Below are 18,936 nucleotides of genomic sequence, written 5' to 3'. Positions count from 1 at the left end.
ACAGCCTCTCCGTTCACCAGCCCAGCAAAATCGAGGCCCAGGAGAGACGAGGACCAGGAAGCACCCACGCAGGTAGGCCCAGGATTGCCTCAGCGCACAGGGCACAAACACTCCCCAGCAGCTTTCCCGATCGAGGCATTCCCTGCTACTGACACGGCAGCTACACAAACATACATTAAAGAAATCCTCCTAACTTTCAAATCGGCATTACTATCAGATCTAGCAGACTTTACAAAAGAACTGCGGCAAGATCTCACTTCAATGGGAGACAGAGTGCACAGAGCTGAAAACAAAATCTCAGAACTCACCAAAGCACATAACGTCATGGTAGAGTCCTCTGATGCACAATCCTCTGACATAATCTGGCTCAAGTCTAAAGCAGCAGATCTAGAGGATAGAAGCAGGAGGAATAATCTTAAATTCAGGGGTATCACTGAACAGATTTCCCCTGGGGAACTTTCTGCTTACTTAAAAGGCCTGGTCAAAGCGGCGCTCCCTAATATACCTGAAGTCGAGCTGACAATCGATAGAGCCCACAGACTACCAAAACCTGCTCATCTACCCAATTCTACTCCCAGGGATGTGATTGCAAGGTTCCTGTTCTTCACAACTAAAGATGAACTGATGCTATTTATCCGGAAAAATGGAGCTCTCCCTGAGCAGTACTCCCACATCCACTTATTCTCTGATCTCTCTGCAATGACCCTACTCCTGAGGAGACAACTCCAACCCTACACAAAAGCACTTCAAGCAATACAAATCCCCTATAAATGGGGCTTCCCTACCAAACTAATGTTTTCTTACAACAGCAAGCAATACGTAATCACCTCAACAGAGAATGGTCTCAAACTATTCCGTCAGCTAAAGATCCAGATCCCAGAGACTGCACACTCTGCATCAGACCAAATGGGTCCCTCCAAGATTACCCCTGATTGGCGGTCCCAACCTAAGCGTTGAAGGCCTGTCTGAGGATTGGCCACATTCTTCCTGAGCACACACGAATAGATCACTTCTATTCCTATCAACACGTGAAATGTTGATAATCCTACCCCCAGGTTTTCTAGTGTGGCATGACGAACTGTACCACACGATCATACATCTGAGTTTGTTGACTGGGCTAATCCCAGCTGTAAATGGTTATTTAAGTTTGTTCGGTTGTTATATTATTATCTGGTTAATTTCGTCCACTTTATCTGCCTTTTATCACAGTAGCCTCTCCCCTTCTGGTACAAACGCCCATTCTCACACCACAGTGCATAGGTTTCTACAACTTCTTACTAAAATAATGCAGGATTCGCAGCAAAATGAAGAATAAATATGCCTTTAAAATTTCTATCGATAAATGTTAGAGGTCTCAACTCAGCAACTAAACGATTTATGTTCTGGAAGGAGGTCAAATCTAAATTGCCCCAAGTTGTGCTCGCACAAGAGACACATCTGATAAAGGACGATACCAAATATTGTCATAACCCCTTATATCCAACAATTTACTACAGCTCCTTTTCGAAAAAGAAAAGAGGAGTCTTACTAGCTTTTCACAAGGACGTAAAAATCGAACCCCTTTCAATCATACAAGATCCGCAGGGAAGATACATAATATTCATTGGATCAGTAAATGACCAACCTTTTACAATAGTAAATGTATATAGTCCCAATCAAGGACAAAAGGCTTTCTTACAAAAAATATGCACACGCCTTCAAACCCTGAAAAAAGGCCGCCTCCTAATTGGAGGAGATTTTAACGCCTGTACCTCAGCAATAGACTCCACAGCCAAAGACCCTAGTAAATTGATCTTAATTGATAAACAATTAAGATGGAACTCACTCTTCGACCCCTGGAGGATTTTACACAGCTCTGAAAAGGATTATACATTCTTTTCTGGGGCACATAAATCCTTTTCTAGAATCGATATGTTTTTAGTCGACAAAATTCTCCTTCAAGATATTGTGTCAGCCTCCATAGGTACAAAAACATGGTCCGACCACGCTCCAATTGAACTTTTGATCAAAGACGGCCCCCTGGCCCAAAAACCCTTTTACTGGAAACTAAACAGTTCCTTATTATCTGAATTATCTTTTAAAAACGAGCTGTCCCAAAACATAACCTCCTTTTTTAACATAAATGTCACCCCGGAAGTTGGCATGGCGACGATATGGTCCGCCCACAAGGCGTTCATTAGAGGATTACTCATTCGCAGAGGAGCTTTCCTCAAAAAGCAAAGAACCAAGGTATATGATGACCTAATTGCAAATATCCACCTCAAAGAAAAACTACATAAACAAAACCCCACTCAAGAATTAAATAAATCCTTGTTTCAGCTGAGGGAAGAACTACGCATGCATTTAACGCATCAATATGACTACTTACTGCAAAAAGCAAACCTACAATCTTATTCGCAGCACAACAAAGCGGGCAAGTTTCTAGCGAGACTACTCCACCAAAGACAGGCCAAAACTAGAATTCACACCATGATCAATCCGGCTTCTAAATGCGTAATCACAAATCCCAAACACATAGCTGATTTATTTAGTGAGTACTATGCAAAGTTATATAATCTTAAAGACGACCACATTACCCCCCAACCCACGGATGAAATCATAGCTAATTTTCTCCGCGACATTAATCTGCCACAACTATCCCCCTCCCAGCTAGAAAAGTTAAACATGCCCTTCACCCCATCAGAGGTATTAGGAGTGATCAAATCCCTAAAACGTAACAAAGCGCCCGGTCCTGACGGATTCAGCAACGAATATCTCCTAACCTTTGCTCAAAACTTAGCCCCGCACATCTCAACTTTATTTAATACCTTTGCAAAAGGTACGCAAATACCTCAGGAATACCTGGAGGCGATAATCACAGTCCTACCAAAGCCTGGGAAGGACCAATCCAGCCCTGCCAACTTTAGGCCAATATCCCTACTAAACGCAGACACAAAATTATATGCAAAGCTTATAGCCAACCGATTAATGCTATGTACCCCCTACTTATTATCGCATGACCAGGTGGGTTTTACAAAGGGCAGGCAGGCCTCAGATGGAACCAGACGCATGCTGGACATAGTCAAATTTATTGAACTCTGTCGGATGCCTTCGGCGATGCTCACTTTAGATGCGGAGAAGGCATTCGACAGAGTTCATTGGCGGTTTCTTAAAGCCACACTTCTTAAATTTGGCTTCACAGGTTGGATCACAACGGCGATTATGGCATTATACACTTCCCCCTCAGCTAGAGTCAATGCCGCAGGCTTCATGTCCAAACCCTTTTCCATATCAAACGGCACCCGACAGGGATGCCCCCTATCTCCTATAATTTTTGTCTTACTAATGGAAACAATCGCCCAAAAAATCCGTGCAAACCCAAATATCTCTGGTATTAAAATTGGAGACTCCCAACACCTGATCAGTATGTTCGCAGATGACGTAGCTCTAATCTTATCCAACCCTGAAAACTCTTTGCCCGCCCTAATGAATGTCCTTCTCTCATTTTCAGAAGCATCTTACTATAAACTAAATCAGCATAAGTCTTTCTTGATGGGGTTTCACTTGCCTGCCCTTATTAAAGCTAAATTAACAAAGACATTCAATTTTCCTTGGGCCGTTTCGGAAGTATCATATCTGGGAATCAAAATAACGAAGAACCCAGCAGAATTATTTCGATACAACTACATCCCTTTGCTAGCCTCTATTAAAAAAGAGACATCCGAAATGTCCAAAACCTGGCTCTCATGGTCCGGCCGTATAGCCGCACTAAAAATGTTCATCCTTCCTAAGATATTATACTTCTTTAGAACGGTACATATACCATTGCGTAAATCCTTTCTTCTGGATATTAAAAGATGTATCAACTATTTTATATGGCAAGGTAAAAAGGCTCGAGTTCCCTTCGAAATAATGAAACTTCCAAAAATAAAAGGGGGTTTAGGCCTTCCATGCATCATTTCCTATTACTATGCTGCTAACCTGGATATGATTAGATTCTGGTGGTCTTCTGACTCCCCAAAACCATGGGTTTCTTTAGAAACTACTATACTCAAAACTCCACTAAGACAGATCTTAATGAGCATAGCGTTAGGGGCCCCCACACCACCCTCCCCGTACCCTTCCATTCAAGCAACTCTAAAGGCTTGGGAATACTTTCTCAAACACCCTCCGGACATAAAGACCTCGCACAACCTCTTAATACAAATCGATACCTTGAAACAATTTACTCCTAATTTAGACCTCTCCATGTGGCATTCAGCTAACATTAAGTTTATAAACGACATCTATGAACATCAGAATATTAGATCCTTCAAATCACTTCACACTAAATATAACCTCCCTCAATCACAATTATACACGTATCATAGAATCTATAACCTACTGAAAACCCGCCAAATTACTATCCCACAAATCTCCAGCAAGATTTTAACAATGCTCAATTTTAGAGGGAATTTCTCAGGTGGCATCTCATTATGGTATGAAGAGCTGATAGATAATCTTACCTCTCCGCTTCAGAAATATGCTTTAATCTGGGCCTATGACCTCAACACTAATATTACCCCTGATCTCTTAGTTAAAACCAATTCGTTTATAAATAAATTCTCAAAGTGCAACTCCCATTGGGAAATGTCCCGCAAGATTTTATTTAAATGGCACTATACACCGCGGAAAATCGCATCATTCTCACCTGAGATCTCCCCTTTGTGCTGGCACTGCTCTGGTAATGTAGGCACTCTAGTACATATGCTGTGGGATTGTCCACTAATTCAAGATTTCTGGCTCAAGGTGGAGAATCTGATTAAACAATTATTTCTAGGGGATTTTCAAATATCTCCCCCACTAGCACTACTTCTGATAGGTATAGATAAACTTCCAAAGCAAGCTCAACCTCAAATATGCCACACTATACTAGCAGCTTTATCACTCATATTATCCAACTGGAAATCGGCAGACCAATTATGTATTTCTACGCTCTTGGCACTAGTCAATAGAAACCTATCAATGGAGGAAAAAATTAGGATAAGATGCCCTGGATCTCAACTCAACTTCTCATTGCCAGAAAACTGGGTGCACTTGTCCACATAAGGTATCAGAGAGGATCTCAGATGGTCACTATCTATTATTATGCAAGCAGAAAAGTGGACTGAACTTTTAAGTTGTTTCTTTCTTTCTTTTTATTTGCCTCTCTCCGGTGTTAATGGTCTCATAGTATGTTCATCATCAATCTTGCCATATCTGATAGGTTTATCGACTGGATATAGGTTTAAGTAGTGAGACACTGGAGATATTTGTTATTACTCTCAAGTTAATGTTAATTTAGATAACAGTTTCTTGGTACAATTTTCCCTATAGAATACTATACTTATGCTATCGACAGGCCCACGGCCCTCTGGTGTTGATAGCCCCATTGGACAACCGGGTATGCATAGTGTCAGCCTAGTCGGCTTAGTTAATGATACTATGTACGGTTACGAATAATTTAGTACCAATAACAGTGGATATATACTATAAGCAAAATAATTCTGTATATAATGGATTATATGAATAAGGCCTAATCATTACATAAGCTTTATAAAGTTGTTTAAAATGTTTGAAGCAGCAAAGCCTTTATATCTGTATGTCAAAAATCTCAATAAAAACTATTTTGATGGGAAATAAAGAAACATCAAAGTCGAAGAGAGATTCAAAGAAAATTAGAAAAGGCCAATTTGCATGCTGTTTTTTTTTTACTTGTCTTTGTAAGGAAACTCCATTGTGTCTAAAGCAACAGCAAGCAGAGGGTGAAGTAGTCAGGGGTGGGTGCTAGGGCAAAAAGCAGACCACTACTTTGGCTATTTCGCATCTTAACAGATGCTTGCTCACAAGCTAAGACTGGGTGCAAGACTTGAGAACATGTCTCTGTGGAAGTATTAACTTACTTTATTATTTTCTCTCTCCTGACAGCTGATCCCAGGCACAGGATATAACAGAAAGTGGATTAGACAAGATCTAATACTCACAGATGAAGCTAGCAGCTAGTTACTCCTACCTTAACCTTTATATGAGCAATGCCAGCAACTATTATCAGGCAGTAGGGAACAGGGAAATAATACAGCAATGTGAGGAGCACATTTTTACAATAGAGTAAAAGCAGTAAAAGCATGAATGCTAATATACTGTACTATTGGATTTCAGTTTGTCCACATGGGAAGACTTACTTTCCTACTTTTAAGAAGGTAGATTCAATACAATAAAATAAAAAGTGTAATCAAATAATGTGAATAGGCACCACCTGAACAATGAATTATAAATGTACTGATGGATATGGATGTAATACTAGTAGAACAGGAAAAGAAGACTAGATAACCTGCACAATGTAAAGATATCAAAATGTCCTTTATTGATAAATAATGGAAAACCTACTTAAAAAAACACAAAAAAAATACAGCAAGTATGGGGGAGAGGAACAAAATGCTGCACAACAAGAATAAATAATCATACGCCATCACAAAGTAGCAACCATTGGATTAATTGTAAAGGTTTGCACAAATTTTACTTGAGTATCCAACAAAATCAACCACGGTGACAGGAATATTTAGATTTATGCATGTTTTAAATCCATGAAAAATTCAGACAATATCAAACCATATACAATAAGAGGAGAAAAAAATTTGGCTGGCACTCAATGCAGGCTGACCTACAGCAACCTGCCTCCTGGATATGTGGTGTGCACCAGCTACAACAACTTGCAGTAAAGGAGTAGGAGAAACAGCGCTGGGCACTAGTTACATATGCTTCCAGTGAAATTTATTGACAGGTAAACATACAGACTTCAAGCCAAGGGGGTAACAGGTCTAACAGCCGTTTCGCGGATAGCCCGCTTCCTCAGAGACCAAGACTTTTGGTGTCTGAGGAAGCAGGCTATCCGCGAAACGGCTGTTAGACCTGTTACCCCCTTGGCTTGAAGTCTGTATGTATACCTGTCAATAAATTTCACTGGAAGCATATGTGCCTAGTGCCCAGCACGGTTTCTCCTACTCCTTTACATCAAACCATATACATGTGTAGCCCAACATACATAAACATTCCAAAATGAGAGAAGGGAAAAAATATATCATTCCCATTGGTTTCCAAGTGTGTGAATCACCTAAGGTCTCCATGTATGGAGCAAAAGAGTCATAATCATAAATATGGCAAGATAAAACACAACCCAATCAAGAAAGGGCAACCTGCATATAAAGCTTGGATTGCCTGTCAGTGGGGAGATGGGATAGTGCACAACCACCTTAGCTAAGTTCACTACTCCCTATTTTTGCTCCATATACAGAGACCTTATGCGATTCACACACACTTGGGAACCAACAGGGATGATATCATTTTTCCCTTTCTCAGTGTGGAAGTTTAACCACTTGATGACCCACCCTTTACCCCCCCTTAAGGACCAGCGCTGGTTTGATTGATCTGTGCTGGGTGGGCTCTGCAGCCCCCAGCACAGATCAGGGTGCAGGCAGGGAGATCAGATTGCCCCCCTTTTTTCCCCCCTATGGGGATGATGTGCTGGGGGGGTCTGATCTCTCCTGCCTGCTGTGGGTGGCGGGGGGGGCACCTCAAAGCCCCCCTCCGCGGCGAAATTCCCCCTCCCTCTCCTACCTGCTGCCTCCCCCTGGTGTTCCGGGCTGCACAGGACGCTATCCGTCCTGTGCAGCCAGTGACAGGATGTGGTCTGTCACATGGCGGCGATCCCCGGCCGCTGATTGGCCGGGGATCGCCGATCTGCCTTACGGCGCTGCTGCGCAGCAGCGCCGTACAAATGTAAACAAAGCGGATTATTTCCGCTTGTGTTTACATCTAGCCTGCGAGCCGCCATCGGCGGCCCGCAGGCTATTCACGGAGCCCCCCGCCGTGATTTGACAGGAAGCAGCCGCTCGTACGAGCGGCTGCTTCCTGATTAATTAGGCTGCAGCTGGCGACGCAGTACTGCGTCGCTGGTCCTGCAGCTGCCACTTTGCCGACGCACGTTATGAGTGTGCGGTCGGCAAGTGGTTAATGTGATACAAATGTAAATGTTTTGATACTGCCCGCATCATATGTGGAATCACAGCATGTACAGTTATGTAAATGTTCCTGTTATCAAAGCAGATGGTTTCGGCCACATAGCACCTGAGTTGGGGGCTGCTATAGCAGTAATGCTATAGCCCGCGGCCTGGGTATGGGTAATTCAGGGTTTCCAGGGATCTCTGAGTTGCTACGACTTGGAGGGGGAATAGCATTTAATGCCGCCGGGAATGTGAGCAGCAGCAGGGTGAGCCGTCATTCGACTCGCCCTGCACTCAATTCACAGACGGCATACACTTACTGTACGTACATCCTGTTGAATTACATCAGTTTAATTTGTTGGATATTTATTTAAAACTTCCATTTACAATTGATCTTACGCATATTACTTTGTGATGGAGTATGATTATTCTTATTGCACAGCACTTGGTCACCCTCCCCCATCCTCATTGTATTGCATTTAAATACATTTATCATTTATCAATTAAAGACATTTTGTGGAGGAAGAAGTCGATAGAGTAATTATTTTTTCCAGGATATGGGTTTCGGTGCTATGTCAACACTTACTGTGTGCAATCTGTAGTATCATTATTTTAGGGACTTTTTATAAAAAGGCAAACTAAAACACATGCAGATCTTGTAAAAGGACAAAAAAACCATACTGTATGTTATTTAGTTGTTCTAACATTATGTGTTATTCTTAACTTTTGATAAAAAAAACAACAACTTTACAATGATAGATATGTTATTTAGTTGTTATTTATCTGTTATTCTTAATTCTTGATTAAAAAAAATGAGCATTTGAAAAATGCTTTTCTTGTAACACTTAAATGATAGTCTACAATAATTGCAATGTAGATGCCAGACAAAATCTACTAGACTTTAGCCAGTGGCGTAGCTAAGGAGCTGTGGGCCCCGATGCAAGTTTTACAATGGCCCCCCCCCCCCCATGCACTCTATACATAACAATTGATACGGCACACCAAAACCTACCAATGGCAACTACAGTGTCAGAGGTGCAAGAAGGGGATGGGGAACAGTTTGTTAATGATTACCACTGTTCAAAGTATCTATAGAAGTGATTATTATGAGCACAGGACCAATAGAAAGCTAATACTGTGGTTGAGGGAAAGACCTTCGGGGCCCCTCTGGCTCAAGGGCCCCGATGCGGTCGCTACCTCTGCAACCCCTATTGCTACGCCCCTGACTTTAGCTTGCAAATGAAATAGAGTCATTTTTCATAATGGAGGAGTAAAGGTAGTCGTACATCTAGCAATGTATGGGCAGATTCAACCAAGAGACAAATCTCTTTCTAATCGCATCTGATTAGAGAGAGATCTGTCAGCTGCCCTGACAGATCCTGAAATTGATCCAGAATCGGCCTTGTGCGCAGCATCCGACGCCTCTACGCTGTTCCCTTATGAAAAATGTGTCGATCGGCCGCCAAGTCATCTGATGTATGGCCACCTTAAAGAAAACCTGAACTGAAAATAAAAGTCAAAATAAACATACACAAGTCATACTTACCTCCTGTGTAGTCTACTACTCAATCTATTTTTCCTCTCCTGCCTCCTGTTTGTCCACTGTGATCATGGGAATTCTCCGTCCTCCATTTTAAAAATGGCTATAACCCTATAACAGCTTCCTGGTCAGCACACTGTTAAACTGTAACATCGCCCACTTGAGCCATAGGGAAACATGCACACATCAGTTCTCCTCTCAGCTGTAACTGACAGCAACTGATACATAACTGACAGCAACTGATATATTTCAGTTCTGACAAAATGTTGTCAGAACTGGAAGGGATCACTGTAAGAAGAAAATGGTGCGCTTCTGAGAGGAACTGATGGCAAGGTAACTATGTAATGTTCATTTGAAGTTACCTCATGTGTTTATTTTAAATAATTTTACTCAGTACGGGTTCTCTTTAAGTCTTTAAATTGAACTGAAACTCTGACATAACATTCAATAAAAATGTGTTTTCCTACTCTTTATTACCCATACAGTTACCATATTTGCTTTTGTGCACAAGTAATATTGTCTGGTCACAAATTACAACTTCTCAAAGTACAGTTTATCTGCTCTCAAAGCTGCCATTGCATTTTTTGCAAGCTGCTTTTTATTATATATTACAATTTTCTAGTGAGCTGAGCTGTTCTGAACTGTGCGCATGCTTGAAGCAGAGAGAGCTTCACAGAGAGCTCATTTTCCGTTGTCACACACAATGTCACAACTGAGGAATGTAAACAAAAGATACTGTTATCTCCTCTTCTGATCGGATCCTACACTGAAGGGGCTTTCCATGGCAGGACAAAGTGCTGTGTTTAGCTGTTTGAATACTGTTTTGCTAAAATGCGTTTTTGTGATGGTAGCTTTAAAGCTGTAAAGAATCTTTTAAAGCAAAGAATACATGCTGAGTTTCAGACCACTTTAAAGTAATGGCAACATATCCACCTGGAGTACTTTCGGTGGGGCACTTTTTTCTCCAACATTTAGTTACATGCAGCTAATAATGAATTTCTTCCTGTCAACACCTGAACTTAAACTCCTCTGTAATATTACCTACTTCTTATTTACTTTCCACAACATTATTGCACCACTGATGCAGTTTGCTGAACATTTTTGAACAGTGTCAACAGGTGCAGCACTGTCTTATGTGAGGCTGGAAATGATTGCCAAGTGACTCTCATATAGCTAAGGGATATTGTGAAATGTCCACTTGATCTATCTGCAATTATGTGTCATTAGAAATTATATAAAACTATAGCCTAAGCTTAGACTTAAAGAGGAACTGTAACCAAGGATTGAACTTCATCCCAATCAGTAGCTGTTGCCCCCTTTCCCATTAAAAATCTTTACTTTTCTTAAATATATCATCGGGGGGTCTGTATGGCTGATATTGTGATGACATTCTTCCCACAGTGTGATGTCATGACCATGGTCCTGACAGTTTCCTGCCTGTGAACCTTGTTGCCTTGTGGAAAATAACAGCTTTCCAACTGCCAAGCAACCCTCTGTGCATATGTATATCTATTAAAAATACAACAACCTTTTGGCCTATTGCATTGTTAGTGGATGTGGTTATAAATAATGGCAGTTGGTTCTGTCTACTTTTTATTGACTGCCAGTAGTAAAGATGATTATGTGCAAGCTCATTGCGGATCAAACAACATGAACAAATTACATAGCGAATATCAACCATTTCTTGATCTCTCTTGAATTTTTTAACTTCTCACTTTGTAATGTTTATTTTCTATCCCTTTTTGCCAAAGTTGCTCTTTAAGTTGGTGACCAAAATATGACCAACCAGGTTGGCTGATAAAGATATGTGTGTTTAGAGAGAAAGAATCTGCTATGGGGAATATGACAGTTAAAAGAAGTCACACCAAATGGGCTCATTCCAAGAGGACAGGGATAAGATACACGTACATGGAAATATTGCCAAATCTCACTTCAAATGACAAGATCAAGCAACTATCAAACTATAATCTAAAGTGTATACATAGTGTGAGGGATCAGCTGCAAATGGTGAGTACTCAGCGGGAGATAGTAGCACAGACAGGTGTATTTTCCAAAACAAACAATAGTTTATTGGACAGCAGGCTTCTTAGACAGCAGTCTTTTGGCAGTTTGTAAAGTACAGTTCAAATGAAAACAAAATGCCAGTCCAGGCCAGCAGCTTACATTTAGCTTTCCATATCAGGAACACACCAAACTCCATGTGCAGCCTGCCCTTTCTCTCCAGAGCAAAACCAGCTTCCTGGAATCAAACGTGAAGTCTTTCTCAGCAGGCTGTCAGACCTTGCTGGTCACACCCTCTCTCTCTCCTCCTACTCCAGCCTTTTAAAGCTGCTCTGTTAACCCTGTGTGACCTGACTCCAGCAGAAGCCCACATACACAGAGCAAACGATCCACCCAGGATCTGGCGACCAGATGCGCCCGCCCACTCTGCATCTGGTCAGCTCCGGACCCAAGTAAGGTTTTTAACCTCTGTCCATGTGACAGACAGCCAAAACCTTTTTATTCCGGAGCTGCTACTGGATGTAGCGTCTGATCCCAGGTGGAATGTACCTCCCATCCAACACAACCTGGGACAAATCGATTACCTCCTGGGTATCGACTTTGTCACATACTCCCCCCCTCTGTTCGATCCCGTGGGCTCGGACACAGTCTGCGGCAAGACAGAATGCCCTTGATAGAGCATCTGCATTGCCATGCAGTCTTCCAGCTCTGTGCTCCACAGAAAAATTAAAGGGCTGTAATGCCAGAAACCAGCGCGTTACCCTTGCATTTTTCTCTTTGTTTTGAGGCATCCATGTGAGAGGAGCATGGTCGGTAATGAGGCGAAAGCGACGGCCCAAGAGATAGTACCGTAGAGCCTCGAGTGCCCACTTGATGGCCAGACACTCCCGCTCCACGATACTATATCTTTCTTCGGCTGCGGTCAGCCTTCGACTCAGATACACAACTGGGTGCTCCTCTCCATTGACGATTTGGGATAGGACTGCTCCTAACCCCACAGCTGAAGCATCTGTCTGTACCAGAAACTCTTTTTTAAAATCAGGCGTGACCAAGACTGGACCCCTGCACAATGCCTCCTTAAGACCTTGAAAGGCTTCTTCAGCCTCCTGTCCCCATGGACCCATGGAGGAACTTTTCCCTTTTGTGAGGTTTGTAATGGGAGTGGCCAAAGTGGCAAAATTTGGAATGAACCTCCTATAATAGCCCACCAAACCTAAGAAGGTCCTGACCTGCTTTTTCGTGGTAGGCCTAGGCCAGCCCCTTATGGCCTCCACTTTCTGCACTTGGGGCTTAATCAGACCTCTCCCAATTGTGTACCCCAGGTAACGAGCCTCCTCCAACCCTACTGCACACTTCTTGGGGTTCGCTGTCAGCCCCGCCTTTCTAATGGCATCCAGGACCGCCTGGACTTTCGGAAGGTGGCTTTCCCAATCTGTACTGAAGACGACCACGTCGTCCAAATAAGCCGCAGCATACCGCTGATACGGCCTGAGGATCTTGTCCATCATCCTTTGAAAGGTGGCTGGGGCCCCTTGCAACCCAAACGGCATCCTGACATACTGAAACAGCCCTTGGGGAGTCGAGAAGTCTGTCTTCTCCTTGGCTGATTCAGTTAAGGGCACCTGCCAATATCCCCGGGTCAGATCTAAGGTGGTGACATATCTTGCGGGGCCCAGCCTTTCGACTAACTCATCTACCCTTGGCATAGGGTAGGCATCAAATTTTGACACCTCATTCAATTTTCTGAAGTCATTACAGAAACGAATGGATCCATCAGGCTTCGGAACTAGCACTATGGAGCTATTCCATTCGCTGTTGGACTCCTCAATAACCCCCAGTTCCAGCATTCTTTCTACTTCCCCTGCTATGGCCTGTCTGCGAGCTTCAGGTATTCTATAAGGTTTAAGGCGGACCTGTACATGGGGCTCAGTCACAACATCATGCCTGATGACTTGGGTACAACCTGGAAGTTCCGAGAACACCTCTCGATTCCGTAAGAGGAACTCTCGGACCTCCCGTTTCTGTGAAACAGACAGCGTCTCAGACACCTGTACCAGCTCTATTCCACCCTTGGTGGATTCTTGAGTAACCTGGGAAGCTGCAAGGGCCACCCTCTCTTTCCAGGGTTTCAGTAAATTCACATGGTATATCTGTTCTGGCTTCCTCCGGCCAGGCTGGTAAACCCGGTAATTCACCTCCCCGACCTTTTCAATAATCTCATATGGTCCTTGCCACCTAGCCAAAAACTTGCTTTCAACCGTGGGAACCAACACCAGGACCCGGTCCCCAGGACTGAAAGCTTGCACCTTTGCTGACTTATTATAAACACGAGACTGCGCCTCCTGGGCATGTTGCAAATGCTCTCTGACTAAAGGCATCACTGCTGCAATCCTATCTTGCATACCAGACACATGTTCAACAATACTTCTGTAGGGGTGGCCTCTTGCTCCCAGGTTTCTTTGGCTATATCCAGGATTCCCCCTGGGCATCGCCCATACAACAACTCAAACGGCGAAAAACCTGTGGAAGACTGAGGGACCTCCCGAATTGCAAACATTAAGTAGGGCAAAAGGCAATCCCAATCTTTGCCGTCCTTGTCCACTACTTTCTTTAACATATTTTTTAAGGTTTTGTTGAATCTTTCCACAAGCCCGTCCGTTTGAGGGTGGTACACTGAAGTACGAATCTGATCGATCTTCATCAGTTTACACACTTCTTTCATCAATTTAGACATAAATGGGGTACCCTGGTCTGTCAAAATTTCCTTTGGCAAACCTACTCTGGTGAACATGTGGAACAACTCACGTGCAATCACTTTAGACGACGTATTTCTCAGGGGAACCGCTTCTGGGTAGCGAGTGGCATAGTCCACTACCACCAGAATGTATTGGTGACCGCGGGCTGATCGAACCAATGGCCCCACTAGGTCCATGGCTATCCTTTCGAAGGGCACTTCGATAATGGGCAAGGGGACGAGCGGACTTCGAAAATGGGGAGCCGGAGCACATCTTTGGCATTCGGGACAGGATTCACAACAAGCTTTTACATCTCCATGTACCCCAGGCCAAAAGAATCGCTGTAGGACTCGGTCCCTAGTTTTTTCGGTACCCAAATGTCCCCCCAGGGCATGTTTGTGCGCTAGGTCTAGGACCATTGTGCGATACGACTTAGGCACTACGAGTTGTTCCACAACCTCACCCTGAATTTTACAAACCTGGTACAGCAAGTCTGATTGTACCGCCAAATGAGGAAATGCTTTTTCAGCCCCGACCACTTGGGGTTCACCGTTCAACACCTTGACATTTTCCCACGCTTTTGCCAGCGTAGGATCCCTTAGCTGGGCCGTTCCAAAGTTATCCCGAGAAACCTCCAGCTCTGGTAGGACCGAGCCCTCAGAGGTCTCCGGGGATAACTCAGAGTCCCCAGCAAACACCTCCAAGGGAGAAAACATTTCATTACCATCAATGTCTGTATTATTTTTAGATTTCAGCTCTCTTGAGCCTCCACAGTTATCCCCTTACCACAAGTTCCAGAACAGTGGAAAGTCCCTCCCCAGAATGACACTATGTGCCAAGTTCGGGCTCACCACTATTTCCTGAGTGGCAGGTCCACAGTTTGTTTCAATGGTGAGAAGGGCGGTGGGGTATTGTTTAGAGTCCCCATGAACACATTGTACTGTGACCCGACGATTCCCCAGCCAGGCCGGGTCCACTAAACTGGAATGCACCAGGGTCACCAAGCTACCAGAGTCTAAGAGAGCCTGGACAGTTTTTCCAGCAATTTTTACCACCGCCAAATGAGAGTCACAGCTTGCGATATACACAGGTCGTGCAAACAAGGACCTGCGACGAGTGTAATCGCACTCCATGGGTTCAACTGCCTGAGGACAGTTAGCAGCAATATGTCCCCACTCTTTACATTGCCAACATTGTACCGGGGATCGACTTCTTACTATTGTGCCTGGTCGACCTCGGCCTGCAGAGCTTGGCTCACTGACCACACCCCCCACAAAGTCAGCTTTTGTCTTACCAGTTCCCTGGGGTGCTGCCAGTCTCCGGGTAGCTGAGCGCTGTCCTGTGGCCCAAGCCAAAGAGTCCTCTGCAGCCAGATAACGTTCCAGCAGCGCAATGAGTTCATCAGCTGACTGTGGATCTGCATGACTCACCCACCTTCGCAAAGCCGGCGGTAGGGAGCGCAAGAAACGGTCAATGGTAACTCTTTCGACGACCTCCGGAGCTGTTAACTTCTCAGGTTCCAACCACTTCTTTACCAAGTGGATTAGATCGTGCATCTGGGACCTTGGAGAGCATCCGGCTGAATAGGACCACTGGTGAACTCGCTGGGCTCGCACAGCCGGGGTGACACCAAGTCTATGCAGGATCTCCTCCTTTAGCTTGTCGTAGTCTTTAGCATCCTCTAGGGCAAGGTCGAAGTAGGCCTTTTGAGCATCCCCAGTCAGGAATGGCGCTACCAATCCTGCCCATTGCGTTTTAGGCCAGGCTTCCCTCTCCGCTGTCCTCTCAAAGGTATGGAGGAACGCTTCAACGTCATCATGAGGAGTCAGCTTCTGCAAGAAGTGGCTTGCGCGGATGGTGCCTCCACTGCCAGGTACCAGCAGCTGTCCCTCTTGGTTCTGAGCCACAAGTTGTTGCACCAACTCACTCACTGCTTTCCTGTCAGCCTCAGCAGTCTGACGATCGGCCTCCGCAGCTGCAGCCAGACTCTCACACAGGGCAACCGCTTGCTGCTGTACTGCCTCTGTATGTTGTTGTAGGGCTGTGTTCGTTTTCCGCTGCTCAGCATTAGCGTGTTGCAAGGCCGCATTCGCCAACACCAGCTGCTTCACCATTTCATCCATGCTGCTGTTCAAAATTTTAAATCTTGCGCCAAACACACTGTCGCTGTAGGCATGCTAAGTTGCCCGCATCCGAGCACCAATTGTGAGGGATCAGCTGCAAATGGTGAGTACTCAGCGGGAGATAGCAGCACAGACAGGTGTATTTTCCAAAACAAACAATAGTTTATTGGACAGCAGGCTTCTTAGACAGCAGTCTTTTGGCAGTTTGTAAAGTACAGTTCAAATGAAAACAAAATGCCAGTCCAGGCCAGCAGCTTACATTCAGCTTTCCATATCAGGAACACACCAAACTCCATGTGCAGCCTGCCCTTTCTCTCCAGAGCAAAACCAGCTTCCTGGAATCAAACGTGAAGTCTTTCTCAGCAGACTGTCAGACCTTGCTGGTCACACCCTCTCTCTCTCCTCCTACTCCAGCCTTTTAAAGCTGCTCTGTTAACCCTGTGTGACCTGACTCCAGCAGAAGCCCACATACACAGAGCAAACGATCCACCCAGGATCTGGCGACCAGATGCACCCGCCCACTCTGCATCTGGTCAGCTCCGGACCCAAGTAAGGTTTTTAACCTCTGTCCATGTGACAGACAGCCAAAACCTTTTTATTCCGGAGCTGCTACTGGATGTAGCGTCTGATCCCAGGTGGAATGTACCTCCCATCCAACACAACCTGGGACAAATCGATTACCTCCTGGGTATCGACTTTGTCACAATAGCTTAAAGCACACCTAAACTGGGGGAGACGGGTTAATTTTACTTACCCGGGGCTTCTTGCCAAATCACCTGTACAGAATTGAAGTAACTTAACAAAATGCATTACATTTACTTACGCTGGGGTTTGTTGCTATGGCTTCCAGCAAGTTTCCTAAAAAGTTATAGTAGCTGCAGTCTGTATTTACTCTAAAGAAGTATCAGGCAAAATTAGATTTTCTACTTTTATCTCAGTTGCAAAACTTCATGAACTGCATTAGCAGCTTCTTAAGTAGTTTTTCTTATTACCTGGGATTGCAGTTGAAGAACTACATTAAACAAAACCTAAAAAATATCCAGTTTGTGATATTTATTGCAGTAAAGCAAAGGTTAACGCTCTTTAGCATGCAAGATTTATTTTGAAGACAGCCTTCCTTTAAATATTGAAGATTTAATATGCTAAATGCCATCAATGCCAAGGCTATAATCCATTTCCAGAGGCTCCAAAGATTTATTGTCCTTGTGTGCACACCAATGAACTGTAAGTCACATACCTATATTTCTGTCCTTTGCCATATTACACCTCAAGTAACTCACACGCCGATATGTCAGGCTGCAGTTTTCAGGGAAATTCATCGCTTCTCTCGGCACAGAATCAGCCATGTAAATGTAAAATTTCATTAATCCTCCGAGGAAAGAGTCTAGTAAATTTCTTAAGTTGGAAAAACATTGCAGTGATAATAAAATGCTTGTATAAAAGCCAATTACCTGTAGTATTTTCTGTGAGTAAAGTGCTTGAAGATCACTGTTTCTTGAATTTATCAGGAGAGGTCAAATAAATAAAAACAAAAAAAGAAACCGTTAGATTTGTATCTTTCTTCCTCTCAGTACTTCCTATTTTATAGCAGATTAATATGCAGAAGTGTCAAGCAAAGAGCCATTTGGTACATAAAGCTGCTTTATGACTAGTGTGTTGAGATAGCTTGTGGTTTAATGAAGGACTGGATAAAAAAAGAATTTAAGTCATCATAAATGTCAAGTCTTATGTTATTAAGGCAAAATCGATCTGAATTTAATAAGAGAATGAATAGTATAGCACCTTGGTGAGCTCACCTCCTACTTTCTTCTGTAAATTGTTTGGGAACGTGTTAGAGTAGATCATGCTTATATCTCAGCCCACTGTGATATAAAACCTGGTAACAGATGCTACCAATGCAGCAGCTAATTTGCAACATCTACTGGCACTAGGAAGACTGGCAAATTACAGAAGGTAAGCCCAGAATAAAACACCTAAAATTCAAATGTAATCTGTTGTGATTCAAGTCACATTTTAAATATGCGTTAAATCTTGCATGCCTGGGGATTTAAGATTGCTTCTCATTTTTATTCCCTTCTCCAGTTTTCTATGCTGACAGACTTTTCTTCCCCTTTTTTGCTATCCCACCCATCATCACAGATGCATCAAGTCATGAATCTGTTTCATGCTACCCAAGGCTTATTTTCTAAAGATGGAGGGAAGAGCAATACATGTATTTACTTTAAATAAAAAAAAAATCTTATCATTGTATGTTTTATGCAAACAAAGCTTAGTTTGTGCCCCGATTTATAAAAATAATAATAATATCTAAAATCTTAGCCTTGTGTAATACTTGGATAATGATACATCTATGATGTACTTTGACATTTGCAAAGTGTCCTCAACGAGCATACAGGGATTCAGGCTGACACACTGGGGGAGATTTATCAAAGCATTACCGGCACTTTTTTCTTCTAAAACTGTTCTAACCAGCAGAGGAACTGAATGAGAATAAGAAACTTCTCAAATCCTACATAATAGCGGCAGTTTAGCGTGGATTT

At 43.5% G+C, this 18,936-nt stretch overlaps 1 long non-coding RNA gene across 3 annotated transcripts in view; it reads right to left on the bottom strand.

Moving 5' to 3' along the window:
- Window positions 1-18,936, bottom strand: part of LOC137570695 (uncharacterized) — an 81,862-nt gene that overhangs the window by 16,297 nt on the left and 46,629 nt on the right. For 2 of the 3 annotated variants that reach the window (XR_011031141.1, XR_011031139.1), the window contains exon 3: window positions 17,787-17,890. This is a non-coding gene — a long non-coding RNA (uncharacterized lncRNA). Of the gene's footprint in view, window positions 1-17,786; window positions 17,891-18,936 lie in introns of those variants that run through there. The other variant, XR_011031140.1, reaches the window with a different exon arrangement.

The sequence above is a fragment of the Hyperolius riggenbachi genome, chromosome 4, assembly GCF_040937935.1.
Source record: "Hyperolius riggenbachi isolate aHypRig1 chromosome 4, aHypRig1.pri, whole genome shotgun sequence".
NCBI lineage: Eukaryota > Metazoa > Chordata > Amphibia > Anura > Hyperoliidae > Hyperolius > Hyperolius riggenbachi.
This window is presented reverse-complemented; position numbering and strand designations above follow the sequence as displayed.